The sequence below is a fragment of the Sycon ciliatum genome, chromosome 13, assembly GCF_964019385.1.
Source record: "Sycon ciliatum chromosome 13, ocSycCili1.1, whole genome shotgun sequence".
In the NCBI taxonomy this organism is placed as follows: domain Eukaryota; kingdom Metazoa; phylum Porifera; class Calcarea; order Leucosolenida; family Sycettidae; genus Sycon; species Sycon ciliatum.
The window spans coordinates 6567214-6584212 of record NC_088655.1 but is presented as its reverse complement, the minus strand read 5'-3'; the positions used below and the strand labels follow the sequence as shown (position 1 = coordinate 6584212).

Genomic DNA, 16999 nt, shown 5'->3' with positions numbered 1-16999 from the left:
AGATGAACACTCGGTGACATAGTCACTGATGATCTCAGATGAACACTCGGTGACATAGTCACTGATGATCTCAGATGAACACTCGGTGACATAGTCACTGATGATCTCAGATGAACACTCGGTGACATAGTCACTGATGATCTCAGATGAACACTCGGTGACATAGTCACTGATGATCTCAGATGAACACTCGGTGACATAGTCACTGATGATCTCGGATGTAACAAGACAAAACATAGGCTCATGTGTATGTGTACAGTTCAGCTTAATCCGCTATGCTAAATATGCGAACCTTGCTTTGAGCCTCGATTCCATTGTTCGAAAACACGTTGTGGTGGCATTCACGCTCTGTCCATGCCCTGGACCACCGCTGTATGAAATAGAACACAATACTGAACACTCTCAGGAACTGCCAATAACATTCTGCCCTCTGAGCCATCCAACTCTAGTAATCAAACCCAAATAGTACCTCTGGGATTGATTGCCATTTGGCATTCAGCAAATTTCGCACATGCTTATTGGCGCACCACACATCAAGGCTACGCAGCTTTGATTCCGCTTCACGGTAGTGTCTGAAACACAGGAACAAATCCATGGTATTATACACACATACCACAGTACCACAAAGCACTTGCAACATCAGGGAAAATCTAAAATTGACGAAAAATTCTACAAAGGCAAAGTTTGAAGATGTTCAATCTCATTCCTGTCTGGAGATTGTCCCGCCTCTCGACACAGTGAAGAATAAGCCAATTGGCGCAAGCTTTCTAGCAGTGTTGCGGCCTCATCATCACTTAAGCCATGGGAACGATCTTTGGTCCCGCGCTGCCACGCCTGCTCTCTGTGGAAATCACAGAGAAATATTCTCCCTCTAGGGAAAACCTATAGTTCCATCAAGCACACAAAGATCACAATATTAGTCCATATTTGCTTCTTTCTGCTTTTCCTTTTCTTTTTGACTGCTTACTCTTTTCCATGTTAGCCATGGTTGGCTATAAAAACCCTGCAATCGCCACGCACAGTGGTCATTGGCTACCCCAGCCATGTAGTGCTTGGAATAAAATAAATAAAATAAAGAGTCGGCGTGGAGAAAGCAATTTTATTAGTGCAATTAAGAGTATAATCGATGCAGACATGGCCAGACAACAACGAGTTCATGGAATTTTTAAGGATTTTTATGTTATTCAAAATCGATGTTCGTGTTCCGCTCATCAGTGAATAGTATCGGAACTGCGGGTACTGTGTACAAAAAATAGAGCATTTTATAACAGCATAATTAAAAGTGTGAACGAAAAAAAGGAAGTGATACAGCATTACATAATAGGTGTCAACCATAGTGCTAAAATAATGCACAAAGCATGAGGTGATACAGTGCAACATGACACAACATTTACATCTGATAACAAGCAACGAGAACAACTTAAGCGCGACTACATGCTTCTTGGTTTACAAAGAACAGGATTATGCACACGAATACATACAGCTTCCAGAACCTTCAACTGCTTTACATAACTTGCACGGCACAAAACAGAAAAGTGAGAATCATCGTACACACTAAGACAATCTGGACGTGATAACAAGTGACAAAATACAGCTGACTTTTTGCTCACTTCGCTCTCTTCCGTTTCATCCTGCTCCTTTCCTTCAACCTCCTCCGCCTTATCCTCGTCCTCCGTCTCATCTTCATCATCATCGTTCTCATCACCACCATCATCATCATCAGTCACTTCCTCATCATCCGTTTGATGCTCAGTCTCACTGCACTCCGTATCAGCCTCCAACATCGCTTTTCGTGAATTTATCACGGCATTGTCTTCTTTTAATAATTGTTGTTGGTAGCATACTTCTTTGACGTATCAATATCTTTATGATTCTGGAACGTCACGGTGGGTGAGATGTAGCATATCATACTTCATAACATCACAAATTGCATGTACATGTATATAATTGCTCCCTTTCAGACCTGCACATCATTGTATACCTGATGAGGGCAATTTTGCCGAAACGTTGCAAAACATTGATCAAAGGAGTTCGAGTTTAACGTTTGCAGAGTGAATGGGAGGAGAGCGAGTCTGCTCTGAAACCCTTTTTACACGCAATAAGACCAGAACAAACCTGAATGCTTTATTGTATTAATTAAGAACCGAAAGATGGAGAACTCTTGTCACCTCGATTTAAAACTGGAATAGGGAAATTTATCGGATAATGCAAGCGAAAACCAGCATACCTGTATTGCATCTTGCCCTTTCCTGTAGCTCATCTGTTGTGCATACTGGTACAGACGTAGCAGACATTGGATACAACGTGGCTCATGCAGAGGGAAGTAAACGCGCAGCTGTAATATGTTGACACACGAACACGCGCACATACACCCACCCACACACATACACATTAGCAGTAATCATGATTTTGCTCTCATGGTTTAAACTTTAAATCCTTACAAATACGACCAAGCACATCATTTCTACCACAGAAAAATGAATTTGTCATCTATCACAATGCTACAAACTAATACCAGCAAACTCGTACGTGTATGACATCTTGCCCTTTGCTGTGGCTCATCTGGTACAGACATGACTGGTACAGACATTGTAGACGATGTGGCTGCAGTAGATTGAGATGCACGGGCACCTGCAATAGATAGGCACGCGGAAAGACACACACACACAAACACACGCACAAACATACATGTGCCACACCAGAATAGGAAGGAAAAGCACGAAGTCAAACATTGAGACCAACCAACTATTAAAACCAATGCAGAAAATAGGACATAGTCCTGCGGGCGAATGTTCCCAACATACCTCTGCAAAACAGTTCTGTTTGTTGTTCCCGATTTGTTGTGCACACGAGTGCAGGGGCCAAGGTAGATGTTGCGGAATGACGTACAGTGATAGCAGCTATATCAGATTGACACACAAACAAACATACCAACACGTGAACTATAAAACAATGCTTAGGACGATGGCTAATTCCCAGGCTTTGCCAACGGCACATGGCATCAGGCAATTATGCAACATGTATGGCGGAGCCAGGGTCCGGCAATCTTTACCGTTAACAATTATTTATTGGTTTGGCTGTTTGTTCCTTAGCGCTAAAGCAGAAGTTGCTACGTCATGCAGAAGAAGCGACTGCTAGTCTGCTGTATAGTGTAGAGATGCGCACTGAAGACATCACCACTTACGTTCGGGAGCTGCAACCTGTTGTACTGAACTGCTTCCGGGTAGTGCTGTCAATGTGACGGAACCTGGTCTTGTTGACGCTGTAAAAATGTTACATGAGTCAAAGTGGCAAGTAAAGTAACGCGTAAATTAAAATAGGAGAGGAACATTGCACAAACGTTCTGTTCCCACTATTACACTACACGATCGTTTGTGACGTAGAACTTGCAAGGAAATGTAATTAAGTGGGGAGGCAAAGCAAAGTAATTAACTGGGGATAGTAAAGCCTACCGCACACACACACCTTGCTCACGCTGTTAAGCTTGTAGGAATTGCCTCCGCTCAGTCTCTCCGGAAACTCCGACACGACACCTGAGGTGTCTTTCGACTGCAGGTCGACCACGCTTGGCATGCCCTGACTGGAAGGCTGGATCAGGGACAGCAGTGCTATACGTTTCGTGCAGCCGGCGCCTGGCACTGAACTGTTGGTTCAAGGTGTGTGAAGACGCTGTGCAGGAAATCATACAGAATAGCACAAACATTACTCAATCGGCTCTGGACTGCTAGCTATTTTGAGATGTTAGGTGGCATTAGCGGAACTCGAATGACTGGCCAGACCTATCACATCAAAGTCTAGCGAACAACAAAGCAATATTAAACCAGCTCACCAGAACACACAAGGTCCATGTCTGCGGAATCGACAAATTTTTAGTCATGATTAACGACACTTTACATACCCTCTTGGATAACCAAGCCAGATTCATCAGTGGGCAGACTTTTTGCAAACTCTTCTGACAGCTTCTCCAGTTGAGTTTTGAGATCGCGTACAGCACTTGATTCTGTACTGACGAAGGTCTGCGCTTGGAGGACTTTGAGCATGTTTCGTGCTTGCCTTGCATCGAGCCGGCATTGTTGCTGTTGTGTCTGCACAGAAGGAAAGTAGCCACAAAAGAAAAAAATTCTTTCAAATAGAAAATGGAAACAAGGAAAACGGTGGGGCTTAATATGAATTATTTCAAATTTCATATGGTCTTTTGCTCACCATCTGAGTACATATTTAACAATCATAGCATGGAAACATTATTCATTGCTAGCATTGGGATATGAGTGTGCCTATAGTTTTAACAAGAGTACATAACCCCCCAGAGTGTGCAACTCCACAATGGGTGCTGTCCCGACAGAATTTCAAGTTGACGTGTCGTTCCAGTGCACAAGAAAGGACCCAAATCCATGATGAAGAACTACCGACCTATATCTCTCCTGACGATCATCTCTAAGATCATGGAAGGTATCATCAATCGGCAGCTTGTGAACCACCTGGAAACCCATCAACTTTTTTCCTCGTCCCAGTTTGGCTTCCGACGTGGACTGGGCACAAGTGACCTACTGACGGCTCTCCAGCATTCCTGGGCCACTACCCTGGCTGGCGGCGGTCTTGTGCATGCCCTGGCAGTTGATATTGCCGGGGCATTCGACAAGGTTTCCCACCCAGGTGTCCTTGCGAAGGCACAGCAATGTGGCATCCACGGCCAACTCCTGGCTTGGCTAAGGTCGTATCTCCATGACCGAAAACTGACTGTAGTTGTTGGCGGTCAGTCCTCCCCACTGTTCCCGATCAAGGCTGGAGTGCCCCAGGGTAGCCTCCTAGGTCCCACTCTTTTCCTGTTATATGTAAACGATGCAGAACAGTGTTTAACCCCAGGCTCCAGTCTAGCTGTCTATGCGGACGATACAACACTCTATGCCCTAATCAGAAACCCAGATACCATCGCTGCTGCTTGCAATAGCCTCCAAGCATCTATTGACCGCCTGCAGACTTGGGGTGCCCAATGGAAGATAAAGTTCGAGCCATCAAAATCTCAGGCAATACTCCTTGACCGCCACAGACCATCCCTGGATGTCCCACAGCTCACATTTGATGGCATGCAGGTGCCTGAGAGCCCTCAGCTCAAGCTGCTAGGAGTGTTATTTGACAGTACTCTCTCCTTCCGGGCCCACATCCGTTCCCTTGCCGTTAGAGCCAACCAGCGACTCGGCCTGCTCCGAAAGGCATCTCGGATCCTGGACAGTGCAGGGCGCCTAACTGTGTACAAAGGATTTGTACGGCCTATAATGGAGTACGCCCCTCTCGTCTGGGCAAGTGCGGCACATTGTCACCTCCATCAGCTGGACCTGGTCCAGCGTCGAGCCATGAAGGTTATTGGCCCCTCATTGCTCCCCAGCCTGGCAATCCGAAGGCATGTTTACGGGCTGTGCTACCTGTATAAGCTGCAATGCATACCAGGTCCAGCTCTGCTTACCAACATGGTACCTCCCCCAGTAAGAGTTAACGCTGCACCCCGGACGCGCCGGCAACGCCAGTCCCTCGGAGGCCACTCTTTCCAATTCGCAACTCCTCTGCCAGCCTCCAGTCCAGAGTTCATCCGCCGCTCCTTCCCATACTTTGTCCTGGAGAGCTGGAACACACTGCCTGCCCCAATCCTCGCCGAACGCCCAACTCTCAAGAAATTGCCGACATTCAAGACCAAGGCCTACCATCACCTCCGCCAGACCAATTGGCTATGGGCCACTGAAGTCCCCCAGCACTGAGAATAACCGGTTGTCTCTATTATTATCATTTTCTGTCTGTCTCTCTCTCTCTCTCTCACTCTTCTTCTCCTGGGAAGCTCCTCATGCTCATTCTCCCTTTCTCTGTCCATTTCCCCTTCCTGATGCGTAGACCAACTGTTGAACCCGAGACCACTAGGTCGGGGGAGGTTGACCTACCTCATCGGCACGCATGCCACGCTCCTCTGTGTTGTCAAAGTTCGCTTGTCCACTTTTGTCTACCTCCCCTTTTATGTTGCTGGCCAGTGCTTTGTAGTAAAAAAAGAACAAAAAACGTCATTTTGTTGATGCAATGCGCAATGTACACAGATTATCAGACGAATCCGGAACCTGTGGTTGACCGAAGCCGATCGATTAATTATTGCAAAGAAAAACGTGTGATGCGTTGACACCGGTACACATGTTGTAAATCACTGGTGCAAGAAGCATTGCGTCATAAATAATGACGTGAACTTGAAATTCTGTCGGGACAGCAGGGTATGTGTGAGTTGCACACTCTGGGGAGTTATGTAATCTTGGTTTTAAGCATTGCATTATTAAAAGATGATTGTCTCAGTGTCGCCTTTGTAAAAACGTTACGCAATGATTTTCCTTCAGGCAAATATATGCAAGGGAAATTTTTAAAGCACAACAAACTATAAGCAAACTTACCCTGTGCAAAGGAATTTCATTGGAAACCGGATTTGACAGCTGGGTCCCAACTTCATCATGCGGCGAGTTGTTCACCTCCTCAGCCACTGCCAAATCCTCTGAATGAACAAAATGCTGAAATCTTGGTTGGGACAAATCAGACGTTCAGCATTTCCCCCAACCAAGGACAATGCCGTTCGCTCTTTCCACTTCCTGAAGATGAATGTGATACTTCCTGGCGACTCTCCTATCTCTCGTAACATCTTCTGAAGCCAGGTGAGACGACGGGTGGCGGAGATTGACGAATGAAATAATGTCGTAGGTTTGAAAGTTTGCTGAAAATGTCTCAGGAGAGATGGCGAATTCCAAGCATCTTGTTCTGGAAGAAACCATTTCCTAGGCACAGTCAGCCTAGGGAAATGTATGAGAAGGGCGATAAATAGTTCACGGCACTAACAGCATTGAACACAGCACTTCTTTCACATCGTGAATACAATAAGACAATTGAAAATGACAAATTTCTGCAGTGATCGACCTTCTCTGTGGAGGAGCTAAGCCTTTCATACGTCATCACTGCGCTGGTCGCTATGGCAACGTGAGTATACAATTGGCGATTTGGCAAGTTGGGCTCATCGTATGGAAGCGAGAGATATGCCATTCGAACCGATATCAAATTGCCTTTCTTCTGGACCCTACTCGAAAAATCGTTGCACCTCCCCTTTAAGTTCCTTTTGCGAGAATACATTTTGAAATGTGTTCATGTATCAATGAGCTGCACAGCATGAACGTGGAGCAAGGCTTGCTTGTGTAGTATCCCTGCCCGACCAATACGGAAGCAGTACGGAACTAATACGGAGTTTGCCTGATGTATATTTAGTGTATCTCCGTATGTAAGCGTACGTCGTCTGCTGCATAAAAGCGGCTGCGCATTTCTGTTTTGAGGAAGATTAGATTAGATTAGATAGCAATGAAAGCTAACTCGAAGAAGAAGGATTCAACCTCTAGGTGAGCACCGGAGAGAAAGTTATTTATTTTGCCGCTTCTTCTTTCACTAATAATAATATCTCAGGTGTGTACCTGAAAGTAGAATAAAAGTAATTCTTGTTAATTTCACCGCGCCTACCACTCGGCTACCCATTACATTGGTGGCAGCAGTGTAGTTTTAAATAAAACAACGTTATTCGACCCCAGACCCCCATGGCTCAACCCGCTGCAGCTCCCTGCGACGAATCAAGGGAGGGTATTCCCCAAGACCAGCAGCGTTTGATTTTCGCCGGCACGCAGGAGCCCACTCTTCACTAGGTACTTCGCCTCCGTGGTGGGAAGTAGATTTTCGTCAACACTCTTCCTGGCTAGAACATCACTCTTTACGTCGCGCAAAGCGATGCTATCGACAATGTGAAGACCACGATTCAAGACGAGGAGGGAGGTCATTTGTCTGACGCCGAGCTAGCCGCTCTGAGTGACCGGCTCAACCAAGATGAAGATAAAACCTGGCTTGCTCTCCGCCGTAGCTCCAGCCGCCGCCGTGGTTACTAACGCTGATTCCAGGTATGGCATTTTCTTTCCTGTCTTCCTTCAGTCTCCCTGTTCTCTTCAGTCTTCCTTTATGCGAGTGTGTGAATCCAGTTTAGTTTGGTAGGCGTCTGATCATGGTGAGCCACGGCTTACCCAGCTAATGTGGGACAATGTGTGTGACAACGCCCCTTATAGTTATAGTGTATTCAGTTCGGTTTTTGAACTCCGATGTTCCTGGCGGGTTGTGCCAGCGTTGTGCAGCAAGAGTGCTGTGGATTTTCAGGTCCTATTTGGAGAACAGTTCTTTCCCCTGTTGACCCCGTGAGATCGTGTGAACCTGGTGTGCTTTTACTTCTATTTTATGATTTGTTATCAGTTCATTTCTTCTGTCTACTCTAAACGTTATCATTTCCGATATAATTTGCCATCTTCCGGTTGACGCTGTGTTCGTAACTCTTCACTAATTTTTGGAAAACCACGAGGGCGTGATAATCTGTAGGAAGGGAGGGTGTAGTATCCCTGCCCGACCAATACGAAAGCAGTACGGAACTAATACGGAGTTTGCCTGATGTATATTTAGTGTATCTCCGTATGTAAGCGTACGTCGTCTGCTGCATAAAAGCGGCTGCGCATTTCTGTTTTGAGGAAGATTAGATTAGACTAGATAGCAATGAAAGCTAACTCGAAGAAGAAGGATTCAACCTCTAGGTGAGCACCGGAGAGAAAGTTATTTATTTTGCCGCTTCTTCTTTCACTAATAATAATATCTCAGGTGTGTACCTGAAAGTAGAATAAAAGTAATTCTTGTTAATTTCACCGCGCCTACCACTCGGCTACCCATTACACTTGTTGCAACTGTGAGATCAAGGAGATGCACATGCAGTACAGACTATGAATCGTTTTCAAACCAAAGGCTACTTTTCGGTCAGAGCGTGAAGCATTATAATAAAAAAATTAGAGCGAAAACAGCCTCTCGTTGCCACGTTGTTGTCTGCACTCAACAAGGAATTACGTGGCAAAAACTCCGGAGACGACTGCTTGCGTTCCATGCAGTGCAGGATGACATTCCTGGGCAGGACGGTCGCGGAGCTTTACTGGTACGTAGTCGTTGTATCTGAAGAAATACAACGCAATTCATTAAGAGTTCAGGTACGGAGGTAAAACAGACACAGTACATGTACTGTACTTTGGGTGTCCAAACAGTGCAGTTGCTCGTTCAGTGGGGTGTACAATTTAGATGCTGGTGACGTGAAACGTGGATATGGTCATAAAAGTGAAGACGTTTACCTTCTTCAGGTACTTATCTCGCTGTTCAGGTAGGAACTGCTCAACAATAATGGTGAAGGTTTCACTAAGCGTCATTTTCTTGCCGTTGTTAGTAATAGTTTTCAGAAAGGCATATTTCAGGACCTTTCAAAGAAGACAATCAGATAAGAATAGATATTATAATCATGAGAAAAGAGAACGTATTGACACGAATACCGGTAATTGGCTAACATGTTCTTGTAAGAATGAACACTCGGTGACATAGTCACTGATGATCTCAGATGAACACTCGGTGACATAGTCACTGATGATCTCAGATGAACAATCGGTGACATAGTCACTGATGATCTCAGATGAACACTCGGTGACATAGTCACTGATGATCTCGGATGAACACTCGGTGACATAGTCACTGATGATCTCGGATGAACACTCGGTGACATAGTCACTGATGATCTCAGATGAACACTCGGTGACATAGTCACTGATTATCTCGGATGAACACTCGGTGACATAGTCACTAATGATCTCAGATGAACACTCGGTGACATAGTCACTGATGATCTCGGATGAACACTCGGTGACATAGTCACTGATGATCTCAGATGAACACTCGGTGACATAGTCACTGATGATCTCGGATGAACACTCGGTGACATAGTCACTAATGATCTCAGATGAACCCTCGGTGACATAATCACTGATGATCTCAATTGAACACTCCGTGACATAGTCACTAATGATCTCGGATGAACACTCGGTGACATAGTCACTGATGATCTCGGATGAACACTCGGTGACATAGTCACTGATGATCTCAGATGAACACTCGGTGACATAGTCACTGATGATCTCGGATGAACACTCGGTGACATAGTCACTAATGATCTCAGATGAACACTCGGTGACATAGTCACTGATGATCTCAGATGAACACTCGGTGACATAGTCACTGATGATCTCAGATGAACACTCGGTGACATAGTCACTGATGATCTCGGATGAACACTCGGTGACATAGTCACTGATGATCTCAGATGAACACTCGGTGACATAGTCACTGATGATCTCGGATGAACACTCGGTTACATAGTCACTAATGATCTCAGATGAACACTCGGTGACATAGTCACTGATGATCTCAGATGAACACTCGGTGACATAGTCACTGATGATCTCAGATGAACACTCGGTGACATAGTCACTGATGATCTCGGATGAACACTCGGTGACATAGTCACTGATGATCTCAGATGAACACTCGGTGACATAGTCACTGATGATCTCGGATGAACACTCTGTGACATAGTCACTGATGATCTCAGATGAACACTCGGTGACATAGTCACTGATGATCTCGGATGAACACTCGGTGACATAGTCACTGATGATCTCAGATGAACACTCGGTGACTTAGTCACTGATGATCTCGGATGAACACTCGGTGACATAGTCACTGATGATCTCAGATGAACACTCGGTGACATAGTCACTGATGATCTCGGATGAACACTCGGTGACATAGTCACTGATGATCTCAGATGAACACTCGTTGACATAGTCACTGATGATCTCAGAGGACACTCGGTGACATAGTCACTGATGATCTCAGATGAACACTCGGTGACATAGTCACTGATGATCTCGGATGAACACTCGGTGACATAGTCACTGATGATCTCAGATGAACACTCGGTGACATAGTCACTGATGATCTCGGATGAACACTCGGTGACATAGTCACTGATGATCTCAGATGAACACTCGGTGACTTAGTCACTGATGATCTCGGATGAACACTCGGTGACATAGTCACTGATGATCTCAGATGAACACTCGGTGACATAGCCACTGATGATCTCAGATGAACACTCGGTGACATAGTCACTGATGATCTCAGATGAACACTCGGTGACATAGTCACTGATGATCTCGGATGTAACAAGACAAAACATAGGCTCATGTGTATGTGTACAGTTCAGCTTAATCCGCTATGCTAAATATGCGAACCTTGCTTTGAGCCTCGATTCCATTGTTCGAAAACACGTTGTGGTGGTATTCACGCTCTGTCCATGCCCTGGACCACCGCTGTATGAAATAGAACACAATACTGAACACTCTCAGGAACTGCCAATAACATTCTGCCCTCTGAGCCATCCAACTCCAGTAATCAAACACAAAATGTACCTCTGGGATTGATTGCCATTTGGCATTCACCCAATTTCGCACGTGCTTATTGGCGCACCACACATCAAGGCTACGCAGCTTTGATTCCGCTTCACGGTAGTGTCTGAAACACAAGAACAAATCCATGGTATTATACACACATACCACAGTACCACAAAGCACTTGCAACATCAGGGAAAATCAAAAATTGACGAAAAATTCTACAAAGGCAAAGTTTGAAGATGTTCAATCTCATTCCTGTCTGGAGATTGTCCCGACTCTCGACACAGTGAAGAATAAGCCAATTGGCGCAAGCTTTCTAGCAGTGTTGCGGCCTCATCATCACTTAAGCCATGGGAACGATCTTTGGTCCCGCGCTGCCACGCCTGCTCTCTGTGGAAATCACAGAGAAATATTCTCCCTCTAGGGAAAACCTATAGTTCCATCAAGCACACAAAGATCACAATTTTAGTCCATATTTGCTTCTTTCTGCTTTTCCTTTTCTTTTTGACTGCTTACTCTTTTCCATGTTAGCCATGGTTGGCTATAAAAACCCTGCAATCGCCACGCAAAGTGGTCATTGGCTACCCCAGCCATGTAGTGCTTGGAATAAAATAAATAAAATAAATAAAGAGTCGGCGTGGAGAAAGCAATTTTATTAGTGCAATTAAGAGTATAATCGATGCAGACATGGCCAGACAACAACGAGTTCATGGAATTTTTAAGGATTTTTATGTTATTCAAAATCGATTTTCGTGTTCCGCTCATCAGTGAATAGTATCGGAACTGAGGGTACTGTGTACAAAAAATAGAACATTTTATAACAGCATATTAAAAAGTGTGAACGAAAAAAAGGAAGTGATACAGCATTACATAATAGGTGTCAACCATAGTGCTAAAATAATGCACAAAGCATGAGGTGATACAGTGCAACATGACACAACATTTACATCTGATAACCAGCAACGAGAACAACTTAAGCGCGACTACATGCTTCTTTTGTTTACAAAGAACAGGATTATGCACACGAATACATACAGTTTCCAGAACCTTCAACTGCTTTACATAACTTGCACGGCACAAAACAGAAAAGTGAGAATCATCGTACACACTAAGACAATCTGGACGTGATAACAAGTGACAAAATACAGCTGACTTTTTGCTCACTTCGCTCTCTTCCGTTTCATCCTGCTCCTTTCCTTCAACCTCCTCCGCCTTATCCTCGTCCTCCGTCTCATCTTCATCATCATCGTTCTCATCACCACCATCATCATCATCAGTCACTTCCTCATCATCCGTTTGATGCTCAGTCTCACTGCACTCCGTATCAGCCTCCAACACCGCTCCATCATCTCCAACAGCATCACAAGTCGTTTGACCGCTGCTCCGCGTCACCGTTGCTGGGTTCTCCGCTACTGCACACCCATTTCCACTGTCCATTTTGCGTGGGCCAAGTCCATTCCGTGCATAAATTGCAAGTGAATAGTTAGCTGTGCTTCTTCTGGGTCTATGGGTAAGGATATTGGTTTCATTTTGGTTTGTCGGTGATCTCCCTCTCTGTCCAGACACAGTCGGCACCGTGGATCCCAGCACCGGGGGGACCACCGTCTCGGTAGTCACCAAAGGTAAAGGGGGTGGCTCAGGCGGAGGGGGATCAGTGACCTGGCCACCACTTCTTGGCCCACGGCGTACGGCAGCGGAGCCTACTCTAGCACAGCATCATCGTCCCGGAATGGAGGAGGGGCCACCGAGAGACACTGAACCCTCACCTCAGCAGTTGCCCTTGCCTCCGCCTGAGCCACCCCCTTTACCTTTGGTGACTACCGAGACGGTGGTCCCCCCGGTGCTGGGATCCACGGTGCCGACTGTGTCTGGACAGAAAGGGAGATCATCGACAAACCAAAATGAAACCAATATCCTTACACATAGACCCAGAAGAAGCACAGCTTACTATTCACTTAAAATGTATGCACGGAATGGACTTGGCCCACGCAAAATGGACAGTGGAAATGGGTGTGCAGTAGCAGAGAACCCAGCAACGGTGACGCGGAGCAGCGGTCAAACGACTTGTGATGCTGTTGGAGATGATGGAGCGATGTTGGAGGCTGATACGGAGTGCAGTGAGACTGAGCATCAAACGGATGATGAGGAAGTGACTGATGATGATGATGGTGGTGATGAGAACGATGATGATGAAGATGAGACGGAGGACGAGGATAAGGCGGAGGAGGTTGAAGGAAAGGAGCTGGATGAAACGGAAGAGGGCGACGTGAGCAAAAAGTCAGCTGTATTTTGTCACTTGTTATCACGTCCAGATTGTCTTAGTGTGTAAGATTGTTCTCACTTTTCTGTTTTGTGCCGTGCAAGTTATGTAAAGCAGTTGAAGGTTCTGGAAGCTGTATGTATTCGTGTGCATAATCCTGTTCTTTGTAAACAAAATAAGCATGTAGTCGCGCTAAAGTTGTTCTCGTAGCTGGTTATCAGATGTAAATGTTGTGTCATGTTGCACTGTATCACTTCATGCTTTGTGCATTATTTTAGCACTATGGTTGACACCTATTATGTAATGCTGTATCACTTCCTTTTTTTTTTCGTTCACACTTTTAATTATGCTGTTATAAAATGTTCTATTTTTTGTACACAGTACCCTCAGTTCCGATACTATTCACTGATGAGCGGAACACGAAAATCGATTTTGAATAACATAAAAATCCTTAAATATTTCCATAATACTCATAAAAAGGACACACTTCAGGCTCATTACAAACATCTTGAAAGTTTTTGTCTTCACAAGTATAATATTTCCATAAAATCAATAAATTATTAAATAAATACAGAGAAACATGCGAATGCATACCGAAAATAAGATCGCAGCAGAACGGGAAAAATAATTACCTTCTACTTCTTCATCATTTGCTTGAGGGAAAATGCAAACTGGAAAAGTCAGAATAAAAAGTATGACTGTCACCACCAGCACCTCCTACTTGTTAATTTTTTAAATTCTCAAGCGGTAACCATAACTAACCAACAACCATAGCTTGCTTGGTGATGCCAATGTGAACAAGCTTACAATAATAAAACAATAACCGTCACTACGCACAAGGGTAAGCCGGTTTAATAATGCGCCTCCAAAAATTCCAAAGAAACCCCATAATTACCACCTCCAATGGAAGCATCTCAGCCTGGGAATAATCCGTCATGAAAAACTTCGGTTTCCTACACGGAGTTCTTTGCTTGATGACAGCGAGAGCTTCAGCTATGTCAGCATGTCTCTCCGATTGGACGCAACATTCTACGCACAGTGAAATTAAATCAGACAGGACAACTGCTATTCTTTTGTAAGACTTAAAATGGTGAAAGATGACTCATGTCCTTTGAGGGTGCCAAGCCTAAAACATAGACAACGGAGAGGAACCATGAATCGTGAACAGTACTTGAAGCATTGTACTCTCCATCATTGCAAGCCACTTACCTGCCACAACGACGTAGCCTGTATTATTGTGCACAACCAGGAAAAACAAGGCTAGGTCACAGCACGTTGTGCGGTATGTAGCGTCCATAAAAACGAGCTCGCCATACTTTACCAAAAGCTCTCTTTGCAATACCTCCTGGTGTATCACCAGCAGGCGTGAAGAGGCCAGCATGGGATCCACTAGCGGCTAGTCATCACCGCCACCGCTGCCCTTATGTCTGTGTCAGTAAAATTAGAGCATCACAAGGTTTACAATTCAGATTTCAGATTCATATTTCAGATTCGCTTAAGTTAGACCGACTGCAAGCCATTGCTGCTCGTTCATATCTGCTTTGTAAGACCCGGTACCCACCTGAGTGGGAAACTCCGAAGCAGATTCTTAATCGTACTTGTGACTGATCGTCCCTGAAGTGGCGTCGTCATATTCTGTCCTTGCTGTATTTTCATCATGTCTTTTACCAGTTTCCGTCTTTGCTAATTCGTTTCAAATTCAATGTATCCCTTAGTTGTCGTCACCCGTTCTCTATAGTTTTACCCCGGTCTGGCGCCAATTTCCTTAAATCTCCTCTCTTCAGATTATCTGTGGAATGGAACAAACTTCCTGAACACATTCGCTGCGTTCAGTCCTCTGTCAATTTTCGCATTGCTCTAAAGGCTCATTACTCACAGCATAGATATTCTCTGACTGGAATTCCGAACTTTTCCGTTTGAGAAATTTTTTCCTTGAAATTTATCCTTGCTGGGTTTTTTCATCTAAAAAAAATGTATTAACTGCAGAGTTGATTTCTTCTCTCGTCGATTTCATTCCCGCTTTTATACCTCGTTATCACATATCAGGTGATGGTTTCCATGAATTGAACCAATCAGAGGCCTTCGTAGGCGGGTGATATAGGCCGATATCACCCCGCCTAGCCCATATCACCCCTGCTACTCTATATCACCCCTGCTGCATACACCGTTCGCATATACTCGAAAGCGTACTATAAATGCACTCCAAATTTAGCACTTGAGTATTCCTGCTAGACCCTACGCTACAGGCCCTACTGCCGCGCCTACCTCCCCCCCCCCCTTTGGCCTTGCTGGCGAAAGCGGTGGGGGGTCTTCCAGGTAGGCTCAGTAGAGCCTGAAACACAGGGCTAGAAGGAGCAATCAAATGCTAAATATGGAATGCAATATAGTACATTTTCGAGGAATTGGCATTTACTAGTAGACTAAGTTAGTAACCAACAATTCGGAGAATAGTACTAAGCCTAAGTTACAGGAAATACAACATGACCAAGGAAAACACGTACCAAGCAATGGAGTCATTGATTCGGTTCCTAGAACAATGAGCCAAGGACCGTCATGGTTTGTACACACGTACACAGAAAGCACAACATTTAATACTTGACAATACTTCTGGGTCTGGTCACTTTCGGTATTCTTACCAGTAAGATGGCTAGCTTTGACTTGGGTGCAAGTGATATTGACTTGGAAGATGCAGACGTTTTGGATGCCGCTTCCAACTACTTCAACTTTTTATCAACGGATGAAATAGCCAACATGTCAGGATTCTTTTTATTATCTACAGCAATTGCGACGTTAGCAACTGGTGAGGTAGTGGAAAAGACCACTACTGAAAAGCGCGTTTCATCAGAACAGCACAGCAGTGAAGAAAGAGTTAAGCGATTTGTGCAAGTGTCTGAGTCAGATCTGGGTAGGATACGTTAAAGTCGTGTTTCCGCAAACACCAAACGAGCTATTAAGAACTGAATGCGTGTTTTTGACACTTGGTGTGTGGAGAACAAGAAAACGTGCGACTTGAAAACAATACAAGCGACTGATCTAGCATCTATCCTGAAGCATGCCTATGTTGAAATCCGTCAAGTCAACAAACAGCCGTATTCTAAGAACAGCTTACTGCAGTTTCGGAGTGCCATTCACCGTGAACTGCAAGAGCTGAAGCGCACCATCAATCCCTATACTGATAGTGAGTTTATCGAGGCTAACCAAGTACTTGATGGCTACCTAAAGCAGTTAAAGAAAGACGGCCTGGTAGCACCAACGCAGCACAAGCCTCCCATCTCCGATAGCGACAAAGAAAAGATCTACAAGCACCTCGGTGACTGGAAGCCAAATGCGGATCACCTCACCTACCTCGTCTGGTTCGTCATCACTTACCACTTCTGTCTGCGTGGTT

At 44.9% G+C, this 16999-nt stretch overlaps 1 long non-coding RNA gene across 1 annotated transcript; it reads right to left on the bottom strand.

The window, feature by feature from the left end:
• Positions 1-2220: 2220 nt before the first annotated feature.
• On the bottom strand, positions 2221-3433 carry LOC135829463 (uncharacterized). Its single transcript, XR_010555831.1, has 4 exons — positions 3185-3433; positions 2805-2900; positions 2530-2631; positions 2221-2335 (listed from the first exon to the last, which is right to left on the bottom strand). It is a non-coding gene; the product is annotated as an uncharacterized LOC135829463 (long non-coding RNA).
• Between the last annotated feature and the right edge of the window lie 13566 nt (positions 3434-16999).